The sequence below is a fragment of the Falco punctatus genome (genome assembly GCF_963210335.1).
Source record: "Falco punctatus genome assembly, chromosome: 8".
Taxonomy (NCBI): domain Eukaryota; kingdom Metazoa; phylum Chordata; class Aves; order Falconiformes; family Falconidae; genus Falco; species Falco punctatus.
This window is the reverse complement of record NC_137588.1, coordinates 3,553,413-3,567,491: the sequence shown is the minus strand read 5'-3', so window position 1 is coordinate 3,567,491 and position 14,079 is coordinate 3,553,413. Positions and strand designations below refer to the sequence as shown.

At 39.3% G+C, this 14,079-nt stretch overlaps 1 long non-coding RNA gene across 1 annotated transcript in view; it reads left to right on the top strand.

Moving 5' to 3' along the window:
* LOC308068756 overlaps positions 1-11,590 on the top strand; it is a 105,474-nt gene extending 93,884 nt beyond the window's left edge. Inside the window, exon 4 of the long non-coding RNA XR_013930120.1 lies at positions 9,428-11,590. This is a non-coding gene — a long non-coding RNA (uncharacterized lncRNA). The remainder of the gene's footprint in view (positions 1-9,427) is intronic.
* The last annotated feature ends 2,489 nt before the right edge of the window (positions 11,591-14,079 follow it).

Here is a 14,079-nt window from a genome sequence, read left to right as displayed (position 1 = left end):
AGGGTGGCAGAGCCCTGGCACAGCTGCCCGGAGAGGCTGTGGGGTCTCCTTCCCTGCAGACATTCACATCCCGCCTGGACGTGACTCTGTGCGACCTGCTCTGGGTGACGCTGCTTTGGCAGGGGAGGGACCAGGTGGACTCCAGAGGTCCCTTCGACCCTGACCAGTCTGTGGTTCAGCTTGTGGCCAGCACAGCCATCACTCCCCAGTGCTCTGAGTAGGGGCAGTGGCTATTGATTCATAGCAGTCCTTCTGAAGTGATGGGAATACCTGACTTGGTGTACCAAGTGTTTTTCCAATTCCTTTTTAAATCTGCCAAATCAACACATGAGCTTTCCTCCACATTTGCTTCTGCTTAAAAGGTTTAGAGAAATGGTGGCACTGGCCTCCATCTAATCAGTAGCTACTAAGGGAACATGCTCCACAATGGCTTCACAAGCCCAGACACAACTCCAGCTTAGATAATACCAATGTTTTTTTCACAAAGTTTTGGTGCTCATTTGGTCCCAGTTTGATAGCAATCTTCTGCTCTGACAGTCTCCTTCACCTGCTAGCACACCCCACCTACAGACTTCCAGGAACATGGTGTCATGTACATATTTCTACTCACAACAGACATATCATCAGTAAATACTATTGAAGTGTCCATATATGAGAAATCAGCTGCTTACCAGCTGTATGAATGCCTACACAGACTGCGTACTTGCCATTCACAGAAACAAGAGAGAACACAAAATTACATTTTGCTAAGGGAAAAAGAGATCATTTACTGTCTACCTCAAACAAGATTGTATTACCCTTTCCAGAAAGCAGTGTCAGAATAATAATGTCTTCTTATACCTTCTGAGATATCTAGATAAAAATTACAAAATATTAGTATTAGTTACAATGCAATGCTTCTCAAAGGCCCATGCTGAACTTTATTATTTACCGTACTGGGTACTGTATTAGCAGATAGCTAGAAAAACATCTTTGCCTTGAGTAGACCTGGCTTTAGACTAGGCTGCTGGGAAATCAACAAACACAGATATAGGGATAAAATAAACTCAATGAGTTTTTTCATCATGCTTATTCTAGCCCTGACTCTCTCGCGTGTTCCACGTAAGCCATAAATTTTTATCCCTGTAAAGCAGTGAGAGCCTAGGGTTAATTGAATTATTTATTAATCCTTAAATAAAATTATAAGGACAGATGTCTATTTACCTTTCTACATATCTTCCGTTCTTGAGATCTGAAGTGTTCTGAACAAAGAAAAGTGTTCTTTTATGGACTTGTGCTGGACAGGAAAACTTTCCATTGCTCACACAGTTTATCTGCTCATTAAAATAGGCTGTAATAATTAACTGCATACACAGGCTTGAATGATAAATTTTAGTACTAAGTGCACTGGGACTTACCATGACCTTATCAAGTAGGACTAGCCAGTCATTAATTCAGATAACGCAATTAATTATCATAATCTTTTGCTTAGACTATTGTTAGGCATACAACTTATCCTAATTTGCATATGCAGATCGAGATGCAATCATTCCATTAATTTTAATGCTTTTTCTTAATCCCATCAAGATTAACACTTTGTCTTAAATTTCTGTACAACACATTTGCAACTGCCCATTAACGTGTTATCCTCATATTGGTGTGGATGAATTATAATGAACAAAGTGCATTAATTTGAATGTCGTACTTATAGCTGAGAAACTGCACCAATAGGGTATACAGAATTCTCTTTTCCCATATACAGATGCTTGTATTTGTTGGGAGCATAGCAGTCCCTGTATACATCGCATACATCTTTCAGGCAGGCGTTCTGGGGCCCATCCAGTGAGGTTTCACAGCACGGTGATTCTGGCTGGGCAGGGCTGGAAGGCAGCTCAGTCATTGGCACCTCAGGCATTAGTGGAGAGGTTCTTTGTCACAAGATAACACTAGCAGCATCAAAAGAAATCCTCTGAATAATTTTAAAAGGAAGTGGAATAATCTAGGACTAGTGAGAACAGAAAAATCAAAATAATTTTAAAGCCAGCTCTAACAATAGTTTAACTTCTTATACACCACCAAGTATTTAATTTTCCTATTTTTCAGTGAGATACACAATGGCAGAATGAACCGTTCATTAATACTGCAAAAGTGACAACTCACAGAAAGCAGACACTTGAAACTTTGTTTACTAATACAGATTAGGAACAGATCTGTCACATTAATTCGTGTGCAATGCTCAACCAAATCATAATCTTTACTCCATTTGCATTAATTTAACCTAATACCATCTTCATTTTATATATACATTGTGCACACACAGGTATGTGACTGTATGAATGTATTTATTTGAATGCAAGCCAAGTAACTCACTTCATTCACAAAATTAAGAAAGAACATGAAGCAACTATAAAATCTGCTTGCTACAAGTCAAACTCACATTACATTAATTTACTAAAGCTGCTGAAGAGACACTAGGTAGGAATTTCAGTAATCAAAAATCTAAACATATAGCTGTATAATCAATAAAAAAGCCAAATTCACTTTACCATTATATTGTAAAGTAAGTTTGAGCTTTAAGATTATTGGCAGAAGAGAAATGCCAATTAAGAACTTTTAGAAAGATGTCTAGAGATGTTTCCTTATATTATTTTGCTTAATAATAAAGCTTCTGCTGTATTGCTTGGTTTCCTACATTGCCATAGATCAGAGTAAGCAGTTGAAATCATCCGTTTCATTATGCATTTATATTGGTGTAACTGAGTTCAAGATTTGGCCCGTTTAAGCATATGCAAGCGGAAATATATCAAGCATTGAAATATAGCAGGCATCCTAATTAAGCAGTGAGGATTTATCAGTGATGAGTAGGTTTTCATCAAGCAAGTAAATATACATTATGTCCCTAGTTCTTAGAAACCCGCTGGAGATGCTTAAGGTAACAGATTCGGGCCAGCATCTTTTATTCATGACTTAAAGCTGGTGTTGTTTTCCAATGGGAAAAAGTGATTCTGAGTTTGAATAATTACTATATTACTCTTGCAGTTTGCTGTTATTAGCCAGCTGTGATAATATTGAGGACTTCAACTTCACTCAGGCCTCCCCTGAGTTCAGAGGACTCGTCCTGTTCTCCCTGTTTCTTCCCAGATCATTTCTGAAACTTGTCAACTCTTTCTATCAAGGTTTCATCAAAATTTCACTCCACTGGGGAAACAGAGGATGTGTACATCACTTTGACATGGAGACAAGTACCAATGTCTGCAATTCTCACCTGAATGCATTTTTGTTAAGACTTTTTTTTCAGTTTTACTACTTGTATCAGCAGTTTTTGTTCTTCATTTTGAGTCAGAATTATCCAGTAAATACTTTTTTATTTTTTAATTCACTCTGCTGTTCCAAGGCACTCTTAACAGCCAGCTCAGTTGCAAGGTTCTGGAGAACGTGTAGTGGAGCAGGGTGGTGGTCGTGTGCATTCTCCATAGATCTTTGATATATGTTTACATTGTTGTATAGAAGCAAAAAGAACTGAGAACAGCAGTGTGGTATTGCAAAACACCTATACTTCGAAAGTACAGGACTGCGTACAAATTTATCTCAATCGTTATTAAAAATTGTCTTGTGACATCTGGAAGAAAATTTCATCAACATTGTTATTATTTTAATAGGGTTTGTTGGCACATTGTCTAACATTCTCGTGAGAGCACACATATCTCTTTCTATATGACTTTGGCAAGGGAGAATTTAATTCCCCATACATGAATCCTGCACCTAGATGTAGTTAATTTTGAGTTAAGCTGTGGCATTTTTCCTTGAGCCAGCACCTGGAAGCTGTGCTGTGTTTCTCATGATGTCTGTTCTCTACAGGGTATCCTGCGCCCCGAGTCACTCCCTCCCCGTTTCTGTGCTCTGCTCTGCAGTACTCCAGACTCCAAAGAGATTTGCCAGCTTGACTGTAACAGTGCAGGGCTGCCGGACCAGGAGGGTCCTGGCACGCGCAAATAAGCCTCTTGGTAACACCACTGCTGGGCAGGGTAGTGCAGAGGCATCCGGGACACCGCAAGAATGCCTGCAATGCAGACACATGAGTAATTAGCTCCTGTTCTACAGAAGCCAATACAAGTCTTTGCTTATTAGCACCAATTTCACCTCAGCCATGTCAAAACAAGTCAGCTCAATGCTTCCTCCTGCCAGACTCCAAACAGCACAGAGCCCCCTCAGCAGCTGCCAAAGGGATCCTCAGCATCCCTGTTACCAGCATTGATTCTCTGCTCACAGTAGCTCAACTACCAATTGACACTGGATAATGGAGGTTTTTTTGCATATAAATGGCATTGAAACCCTTTCTATTGAACCCAGAAATGCAGCGTATAGCATACAAACTGGATTTAAAAAGGTTGATGAAGATTTTTTGATCCAAGCACATGCAAAATCCTACTGATTAGCATCTTTTAGCATAAGGTACAAAACCAGATAATTGAAAACACCTAGATATAGATCAAACTCCTCCATAGGACATGATGACATACCTGAAGGAGGTGTATGAAAAGGACACATTTTCTACAGTAGAGTATTGATCTTTTTGATGTTAACTGCAAGCTTTTTAATTAAAATTTCAGATACTATTATCATGCCACATAATTAAAAAGAAAAAAAAAAACACTACTCAAGTTTAAAGAAGATATAAGTTTCATGGCTTGTTTCTTTGTTTTTACTTAAAGTAGGAACAGGGAAATCCCTTGCAAGCAGAAGAACATGCCTAACCCCTTACAAGTGGAAGAACATCTCCAACCAATGGAACGTTAAGATGGTTCTTACATTATCCTGAAAAAAAATTATTAAAGTTTTCTCCATAACACCCAGTGTGTTAATTTTCTCAGCTTTATGCCAGGTTGAACGCAAATAATGTAAGCTTTTCTTTCATTTCCTCAGTCAGAGATAGCTGTAAAAGCTTTTTTTCTTCTGGATCCTCAGAAACTTACACTATCGCCTTGCAGTATGTTTTATTTTATGGCCCTGTTATGGATTTTCCTGTTACAACAATGTTTATTTTCTGCTGTTTAAGATGCGGGGAAAAAAATAATCTCATCCTTTCTCCTGGATATTTTTTTTTTTTTTTTTTTTTTTTTTTAGCCTGGGAAGGTCTTCTCCTTGCATTACCTATGGACTTGGTGATAGACTAATAGCAAATTCTGAATTTTAGTGTCAGGCCCAGACTCAGTCACTAGCAGTTAGGAGATGCTTACATTCCCTTTCTATTTTTCATTATTCCAACATGTTCAATTTGTTTCTCAATATACTTGAAACCTAAATGTCACAAATTCATGAGAAAGTTCATCATTATTTCAAACACCACTTACTCCTCTGAAAAGATATATGACAAAGTGTGTTTCAAGTCCAATTTAAGCTGCCAAAGCAGAATGTGAATCAACACAGGCTGAGGCTCTGCCTACAGGATGGCACTAGGCTGCGTGGCAGCCCTGAACCATTTGACCACTGTCCTCTCCAGCAGAATCACAGGAGTTTTCATGCACAACCTGGGTGGGTCCTCACCAAAGTGTCTTGGATCTCAATAGGTTGTTTCACCCCTTCCTCCTCCCAGGGACAATCTTCGTTGTTTTTTTCTTCATTAATTATACAGTGAATTTAAACTTCTAATCTCTGTCTTCTGAATGACAACAAAATTAAACACCTGAAGCACCCTAAACTGGAAAAAATAAGCTTCCTGTCCTTGCCATACACGCAGAGGGCCTGATTCCTATCCAAATAATACCCTTAACTGCCTGATGATAGATCACTACAGACTACAATCCAGATTAAAACTAGGAATTTTCTATGTTAAGGTGACTGAGCAGCCTTTCATGCAACAAAAAAATATAACTTGGAAATAAGTGGAAGTTCAGGTTTGGTTAAAAACTTACAGGTGGGAGTTTGTTCACAATACTCAAATTATTTGAATTCCATTTGGAATCAGAAGTACAAACACTCTCTGATCTATATATTATTTCATACATACAAAGATATATACACAACTGAACCCCTTTATCTACAGAAAGGACTATAGCTGAAGTAGGCAGAGTTGCAGAAATGAATGACAACATGTAAGTTTCTCCTCAGCAGCAAATATCTTACAGAAAGTTTCTATTTCATTACCCAAAGAGTGTGGGTTCAGAGAAATAATTTTGAAAGCAGAATGTTGTATTCCCCCCGCCCCAACAAGAAGCTACCGAAGCCAGGAGACAAAGCAAGGATCAAAGCTCGCTGCTTAACTGGAAGACGACAACAGTATGGGGCAAAGCAGTTTGACAACTGTGACATGAGTGAAAACACACACACACACACACACTCTTTTTTTGCCAATTAATGCCTTTGGCTACTGTGCACAGACAGGCAAACCTATTAGTATTTGCGATTAATGCATGTGCTTTGGAGTTTGTTGATGTTATTTATTGCTGTGATTCTGTGTAGGAACTAAGAGCTTTTTCTGCTCAGACTATGCACACGGAGGAGAAAGAACAGTTTAATGCAGCAACATGATGCACTGACCTGGCCCACAGGCATGTACCCTGCATCCTCGCAGCTATACACACCATGCAGGAATGAGTCCAAGCACATCAATGAAACTCTCCACCTAGGCAGGAGGAGGGGCTGGAAGCCAAGTGTGGTAGGCAGCAGCCTGCACCCAGCACTGAGCCTGGGGAAGGGGTTGGACAGGTCTTTTTCCTCAACACCCAGCCCCAGGATCAGAAGTGTGCTAACCGGCAGTAAATTAAGCAAGGTTTCCTGTGAGTGCATTGCTAACAGCCACAGTTTTTAATTCAGAGATAAAAGAGCAGTGATTCTGAGCTCATTTACATGGTGGTGGCTTCTGGAGAATGGATAAACCCATTTATCAGTGTTCTACATCAAGACAGCATCTTAAAGAAAAAGGAGATTATCTTTTACATTTCTATTCAAAATGAGTGCTAATTTTATTTTCCCCCTTTAATGGAGTTTTTTCCAATACTTTCTTAACCGTATACATTTTCACCTCCCAAGGCTTAGGGAACTTCTGCTTAAGCCTATAATGCGAATCTGATCAGTCCTTTGTGTGGAGGTGCCAGTAAAGGGTTTTCCGAGTTGTTTGCAGGTACTGCTATTATGAAACTCAATAGTAGATTTTTACCAAGCAATTAAGTAGAAGAAACAGCTGCCCAGTGGAAGTGCCAATTAAAGCCTGTTCAACCAACAGAATGATTAACTGCTAATAAGGGGAATTTCCTTGAAAATCCCTGTCCAGTGTCTTCGCGCTGAGATCAAAGCACAGCGCGCATCATTTTCAGCATGCGCGCCCTCATCAGCATGAGGTGGCTCCACTGCAGCAGGATTTGTATCATCACATGGTATGGTTAGTGGAGGTATGGCTGATAAATGAATAATCATGACTCTATACAACATAATGTACAGTAGTCAGAAATACGCTTGTTGGCACTTAGATTTAAAAAAAATCTGAAAAGGGAAAACATGTTGACAATGCATTGTAGATGAGTTATTCGTAACAATTGTTTAATTACAATTGCAGCATCTTCAGACAGATTAAATGATGAGTAATAAGTGAATTTCATATCAAATTCTTAGAGCTGGACTTCACAGATAAGCTGCCAGCAATTTAGAAAATACTTTAAAGACCTTAAAGGATTTGAGATTTCTTTAAAAGTTCCCCCTTAAAGCCAGAAACAAAAGTTTATTTTTTTCTTTTGATCTGCATAGATTTTCGTTTCTCTGATTCAAATGGGCTCCTTTCAATTTTGAAGGATATGCGAGCGCATGTATGTATACAGAACATATAAAATATATATTAGCTTGTCTGCAGGCTTCAAAAAGAGCTTTAATTTGCTGCTGTTTCAAAAGACTGAGGGGATTGCCTTTGGTAGGCTGAGAAGAATGGCAAACACTACATCTTGCAGGGTTCTGAAAAGATGATGTGGAGAGGGAGATGAATGGACTTGGGATCAAGTTGCTGAAGCCAGTACGACGTCCTCCCTCCCCTCGCCCCATTGCCAGGGCAGCAGGTCCCAGTCTGCTACAGATAAGGGGCATATCAAGCCTGGCCTTGCCTTGGCAGGGACACGAGATCTTTCTGACACTGCCACGCCACCTCATTTCTCAGACGGCCCAGATCTGACACCCCTTCCAATCACTTTTTTTCTTTTTTTTTTTTTATTTTTTTCCATATTTCTACTCAAAGTGGTCCTGCAAGCAGAAGACACAAGCAGAGCAAGACACCCAACTACCACCCCACCCTGCAGGCAAAACAGGACACAAACGGCTCACGCCAGCTCCTTCCTCCTCAGGCAGGCACTGAGCACGGCTACCGCAGCCAATACAGGCACCAGGTGATAGTCACCAGACTTGAAAAAGTGGTCTGAAGGGGAGATCAAGCACAGGGAAGTAGGCTCAGCAGCTTTCATACTTCTGTCTTCATTAAATGAACTCAGATACAGAACTGGAGGATGACTGAAATTGACTTGCTCCTGCTTCTTTACTTTCCAACTCAAACCCTATGATTTTATTAAGAAATTATTCCAGCCTCGTAAGCTCTGTATTAGCATGAATTATACTCAAGTCACTAAATGTTACCGTCATTTTACATTACTGGAAGTTGCAAAGCCACAGAAAGATAATATACAGTTGTCTGAAAGTTTGGTATTGTGAAGGTCACGTGTTCAACATTAGTAATTATGATTCGCTTTGGGATGAAATTGCATTATTTTAATGTTGCTAACTTTTTCTCCTCTCTGCAGCATGAAGATTTACTCAACTATTTCACTGGCCGGTAATGATAGCTGTTCTTTCAATAAGAAATAATGTACTTACATAATCTATCTAATATGTACTGGAGACACTAAGTAAATCATTATCTGATGTACAGGACCATTATCACTGTGTGCCATAACAATCAGACTTAATGAGGCTTTCCTCCCGCTTCCTCGAGTGCCACCAGCAATGTTCTTTTGTTTACCAAGTTCCTCTATGCTGATTGTGTGTCGAAATTACAATCCATTTTTTCCCCCTACAGTACACCATTTATATTGGTTGCTGAAAAATAGATAAAGGGCATTTCTGTTCTTAAAGCACAAGGAGTATCTTGGATAATCTGGGTTTAAATGCACCTTCTGCACTGGCTTGGGCAAAATCCATAAAGGTTTTGGTATCTCCTTACCTATTCTGCATGGCATGCTTTAAGGGCTCAGTGTTGTAAAACACATGCAAAAATAAGAAGGCAGTTATGCAGACCCCAAAGATGAACCAGGACCTTCCCTGTCTACCTAAGATCCCAGCTGTCTTAGATTTTGCTCTAGAATATGATATTTTCTTTATACATTTCACCTTTCATTAAAACGTTCTGAAAGGACACCTTCATTATTTTCTCCAGTACAATAAAGACTTATGTTATTGTTTTTCCTAACTTTTACAGGAACGGCATCATCTCAGAAACTCAGTTGTAAGAATGGTCAACTGGACCGTTCCTGGATTTTAGTCATGTGGGCTGACACCTTCAAAGCTTCATGTTCAAGCAAGCCCAATATCTCAAAGCAACACTTAATTGAGACATTATCATTATCATCACATCACAGCTTTAAATCATTGCCAGCTGGACCAAGATGAGGCCTCACAGGGCCCCTTTGGAGCTCCATGAACTGAGTGAATTGCAGTTTGCAGTGAAATACAAATAAGCTCAAGAGGCTTTCTATTTCACAATTAAAACAAGTTACAGTTTTAGTCATAAGGTGAACTTTAAAAAATACCCATGACAGGATGCAATCTGAAATGCAAATACAAAGCCTGTCATCTTCCAGATTGTAAATATCAGGCATGACCTAAAAATCTACAGTTGTTCCCTGAAAGTCACTAAGCTTAAAGTTATATTGAAATTAATTGATTGAGGTCTGAATGTTAGGGAATGGGATTTTCAAGAGTTATGGATGACCTCAGATTCGCTATAAGAAAAAGATATAAATAGTTCCTCTAGAAAAATAATATCCTGAATACCTCTCCTATAGAAAAGGAGACTGGTCAGGATCATACCCTGTGGGGAGAACCAGTTTTCTCACACGATGTTCTCAGTCTATATGAATGGCATCAGCCAACCTTTGTTCCCAATTAAGCAAATAAAAAAATCTCCATGTTTTTCACTTATAGTAAAAATATCAAAGATCTAATACTCTAGATGGCCAAAATAAAAAAATGAAACCATATATACACTGTTATTAGAATGCTTGTTTACTTAAATACTAATAATACCAAGCAGGGGGATTTCCAAGTGAACTGGAAGACAAGAAAAACTTCAAAAGAAAGAAAAAAGCTGTCAGTTGCATGTGCTGCTATAAGGAGATGGGAATAATTGCCTACAAAAACAGCTGTTTGAAAACATCTGACCAGATACTGTAGAAAACTATGCCTACGACATCTCAAACTGGACATGAGCTGACAAAGGCAGCATTGTGAGAGAGATAAGGCATCCCTGTCCAGCCGATGGGACACATTAAGGGATTGACAAGGCCTCATCTGAATTATTATCTCTGGTTTTGCGTATTGTGTTTTCAAACATCTGAAGACAGTCTAGAGATGAGTTCTCTAATTGCTGTCACTACTCTTTGTGTCTGAGAGAAATCTGGAAGTGCTTGATTGTTTAATTTAGCAAAGAAATGAAGGTGGAAGAGAGAACTCCATCTCTGCAGCAACTGTAGTGTAGTTCAAAGACAGTAATCAATTCTCTATTTCCAGAACAAATAAGACAGGTTACAATTCAGCTGCAGTAGAGGATTCCTAACATTAAGTTAAACATTAAGTGCAAGAGGAGCGAACCACTGTTTGAGGAGATTGCCTGAAAGGCTTTCTGGAAAGGTTGGACTTCCATCAGTAGAGATTCTTAAAAAAGAACTTATGCAATTATCCGACAGATTTGATGTATTTGTAATTAAATCTCACAAGGAACTTGACAGCTAAAGATATCTAAAGTATTTAGAAATCTTTCAGGAGGAAACAAGAGGAAAAGAACAGCAGATTTCAGCCCACTACTGTAGCACTGGAATGAGTTTGGAGCAGCCCAGGGCTGCGAATGGGGTCTCTGGCAACTTTGTTGTTGAAGCAAGCATGACAGAAGCGACTAGAAGTTTCAATTTCTAAATCTGGCTTTTGTTAGAACAGATTACATTAAACTAGAACAAAACAAGGCAAACTGATGTGCAGCATGTGACAAAAGGTGTCAACGCAATTCTTCCCCTTGCCCACTGTGACCTTTTAGACTACATACCAATTTAATTCCACCCTTTCTTTTAACACAAGAGCTGCTAGAGGCTTTGTATTGCAGGAAAAGCTAAAAAGTGCTGTCACACACAGACACACACACACGCCCCAGTAAACCACAAGTCCCCATCACAAAATACAACTCCTAGTCCCCATCACAAAATATAACTCCTAGTCCCTGGCATCCAAATTAAGAGTTAGCAGGGGTAGGGTCTTGTTGGTTTTGGCTGGGTTTCTTTTGTTTGCTTGAAAACCAAATTTCTCCTTTCTGGTCAGATTTGGACTTGTATGCCTTAACTATGTGCTTTAATAAAGAATTAATTTTAACATGCTTAGGACTCAATTTTGGTACCTGTTAAACAAAACAGCCCCGGTACTTTGGATACTGTAACTGTTGCCTGGACAGGCAGTAATTTAAGAACATAAGGATTTCTTCTGTGGCCCTCAGTATAATACCAAGTTCTGTTACCAACAACATCGATGATTCCATCTGTACTACACTGACTTAATAAACAAGATCTCTGCTTTCAGTATTCCTGCAGATAAGTCACATCATTTAGTGCTAATAGTACTGAATAAATGGATTTAATATAAGAGTTCTCTGACCAAACTTAAAAAAAAAAACTAAGAAAAGCAAATATTTCCTGTGATTAAATTTAAGGTTCATGAAAATAAGTAGGTTTCATTTTCTCAATTTTGAGCCAGAAGTTTAGATCCAGCATCATCTCAGTCTTGTATAAGGGTATGCTTAATACGAAGGGAGATCTTTGTCTTCTGATGGTACAAGGCAAGCCAAGGAAGGTATTTGGAGTAAGTTTGGCTAAATATGGAGACAGGCATGCCAGAGCTCGCAATTGAAAGGGTTTAGGCGTTTCACCAGCGTTATGAAAAAGGAACCAGATAATTCCTGTCCTGCAGTGAGACAGTCAGCTTCTCTGAACCAGTCAAGCCTCATGTCTCAGTCACGTTGATTTGTTAGGCTAGTGACCACCAGCCAAGCCCCAGGGCTCTAATACAACTCTGTCCTCCTTACTGATCACTCCAGCAGCTACGTGTGCTTGCTGGGAGAGATGGCAACAGGGTGCTATGGCACCCATCTGCTTACACCTATGGTGAGCATCATCTTTGCTTAAGAGGTGAGAAAGAAATAATCTCTAATAGAGAAACCCTAAATCATATTGTTTGGAGTTGCATAGAAACCCTTGCCTCCTCACACTGAGAAGCATGAGGCTGTCAGGGAGGGCAAGAGTTGGGGTCAGTAGGTTAAACAAATGCACAAATCACCTGTGCTGGAGAGTGTCATAGCTTTTCTGCTCCATCCTAGGGATAAATAAGGTGTGAAGTTATTTCTGAAATTACTTTGGCTCAACAGCCATTGACTCTACTCTGGGTAATCCTGAAGCTTCCCCATGATGTTATGTTCTTTGGTGCAGATCATTTGTCATGATGAATAGTATTATATGAACAGTTGTATTTTTCCCTTTTGTCTTTGGATTCATAATATAAAAGAGATCATAGCACGGATTTAATGTTACGAAGCCCAAGTAATTTAAATCTTTAAGAAGCCTGAACAATTGAAAGTTTTCTATTTAAAGGGGTCAAAAAATGCTTTTCGATTTGCTATACTCATACAACACTTTCTTGATCTGCTTTACAAATACAGTTTAAAACCCCACACTTTTCCACACTGCAAAGAAAACCAAGAAACATTTCCTCCCCATCAATAAGTAAAAAAGACTAAACACTAAGCTTAAAGTGTTTTAGTCTTGATTTCAGAGTCCTTCCTCAGTACTGGTGTCTGACACTGGTTGCAACGTGCTGAACTTTCAGGATTCCCCTCTTTTTGCCCATTCCCTATCTTTCAAGCCTCATGCTTATGTACATTTACAATACTGAGTACTAGGGTACCTTTCCTTGCTTTTTTTTTTTTTAGTAGATATGCAGGTAGGCTGACTGACAGCATGACATACAATTGTGCTGTCATTCATCACACTGATCAAACTACAATCACTACTACTAGCCCTCAAGTGGTAACTACACACAGTACTACGCTGCATAAGCAACGATCACAGGCTGAGGCCAAGAACAATCACAGTGCCCTGGCAGGCAGGCACAGGGCTCTTGATCTCCAAGTTTCCTTTGTTCCCTCAAACTCGGTACAGAAGTCAATTACACATTTACTGATAACATGGCTCACCCTGCCAGAAGGGTACTTCCATTAATATTACATTGAGTATCAGAATAAATGCAGAATAAAGGTAATTTTCTGTGGTTGAAAACACGATACCTTGATCCCCACTTCTCTGAAAACAACAGTAAAAGGTACCTATAGCAAAGTACAGAATCACATGATAGATCTTCAGAGAAAGCCAAAGTGCTTTGAAAAAGATCAATTACTTCAAAATAGTAGTGCACTGCTGTCAATCTTCTACTTTTTTTATAGTGAAAAATGAAATATAAATAGCCTTTTGCAGTGGATAGGAGCACTCCCGGATTAAGGGGGAAGTTTGCAGAGAAGTCTAAAGCTAATTCTACTGACTTCCATAAGGAGTGCAATGTCATTATTCAGTTTTGCAAGGCAGGGATAAATAACCATCACAAAGCTGTCACTTTCAGATGCCACTGCTACCTCTTTGGTCGGTTCTAATCAGAAACCAATTCTTGAATACCCAAAATGTTTGGCAACCCATGATAAAACCCTATGCAGAAGCTGTTTCTGACATCCATTTAAAAGCAAAAGGCTATTTTAAAACAAACAGGAGAAAAGAGTAGAAAAACCAAGTATTTTACTGTTTCCTCACAAAAGCCACAAGGAACATA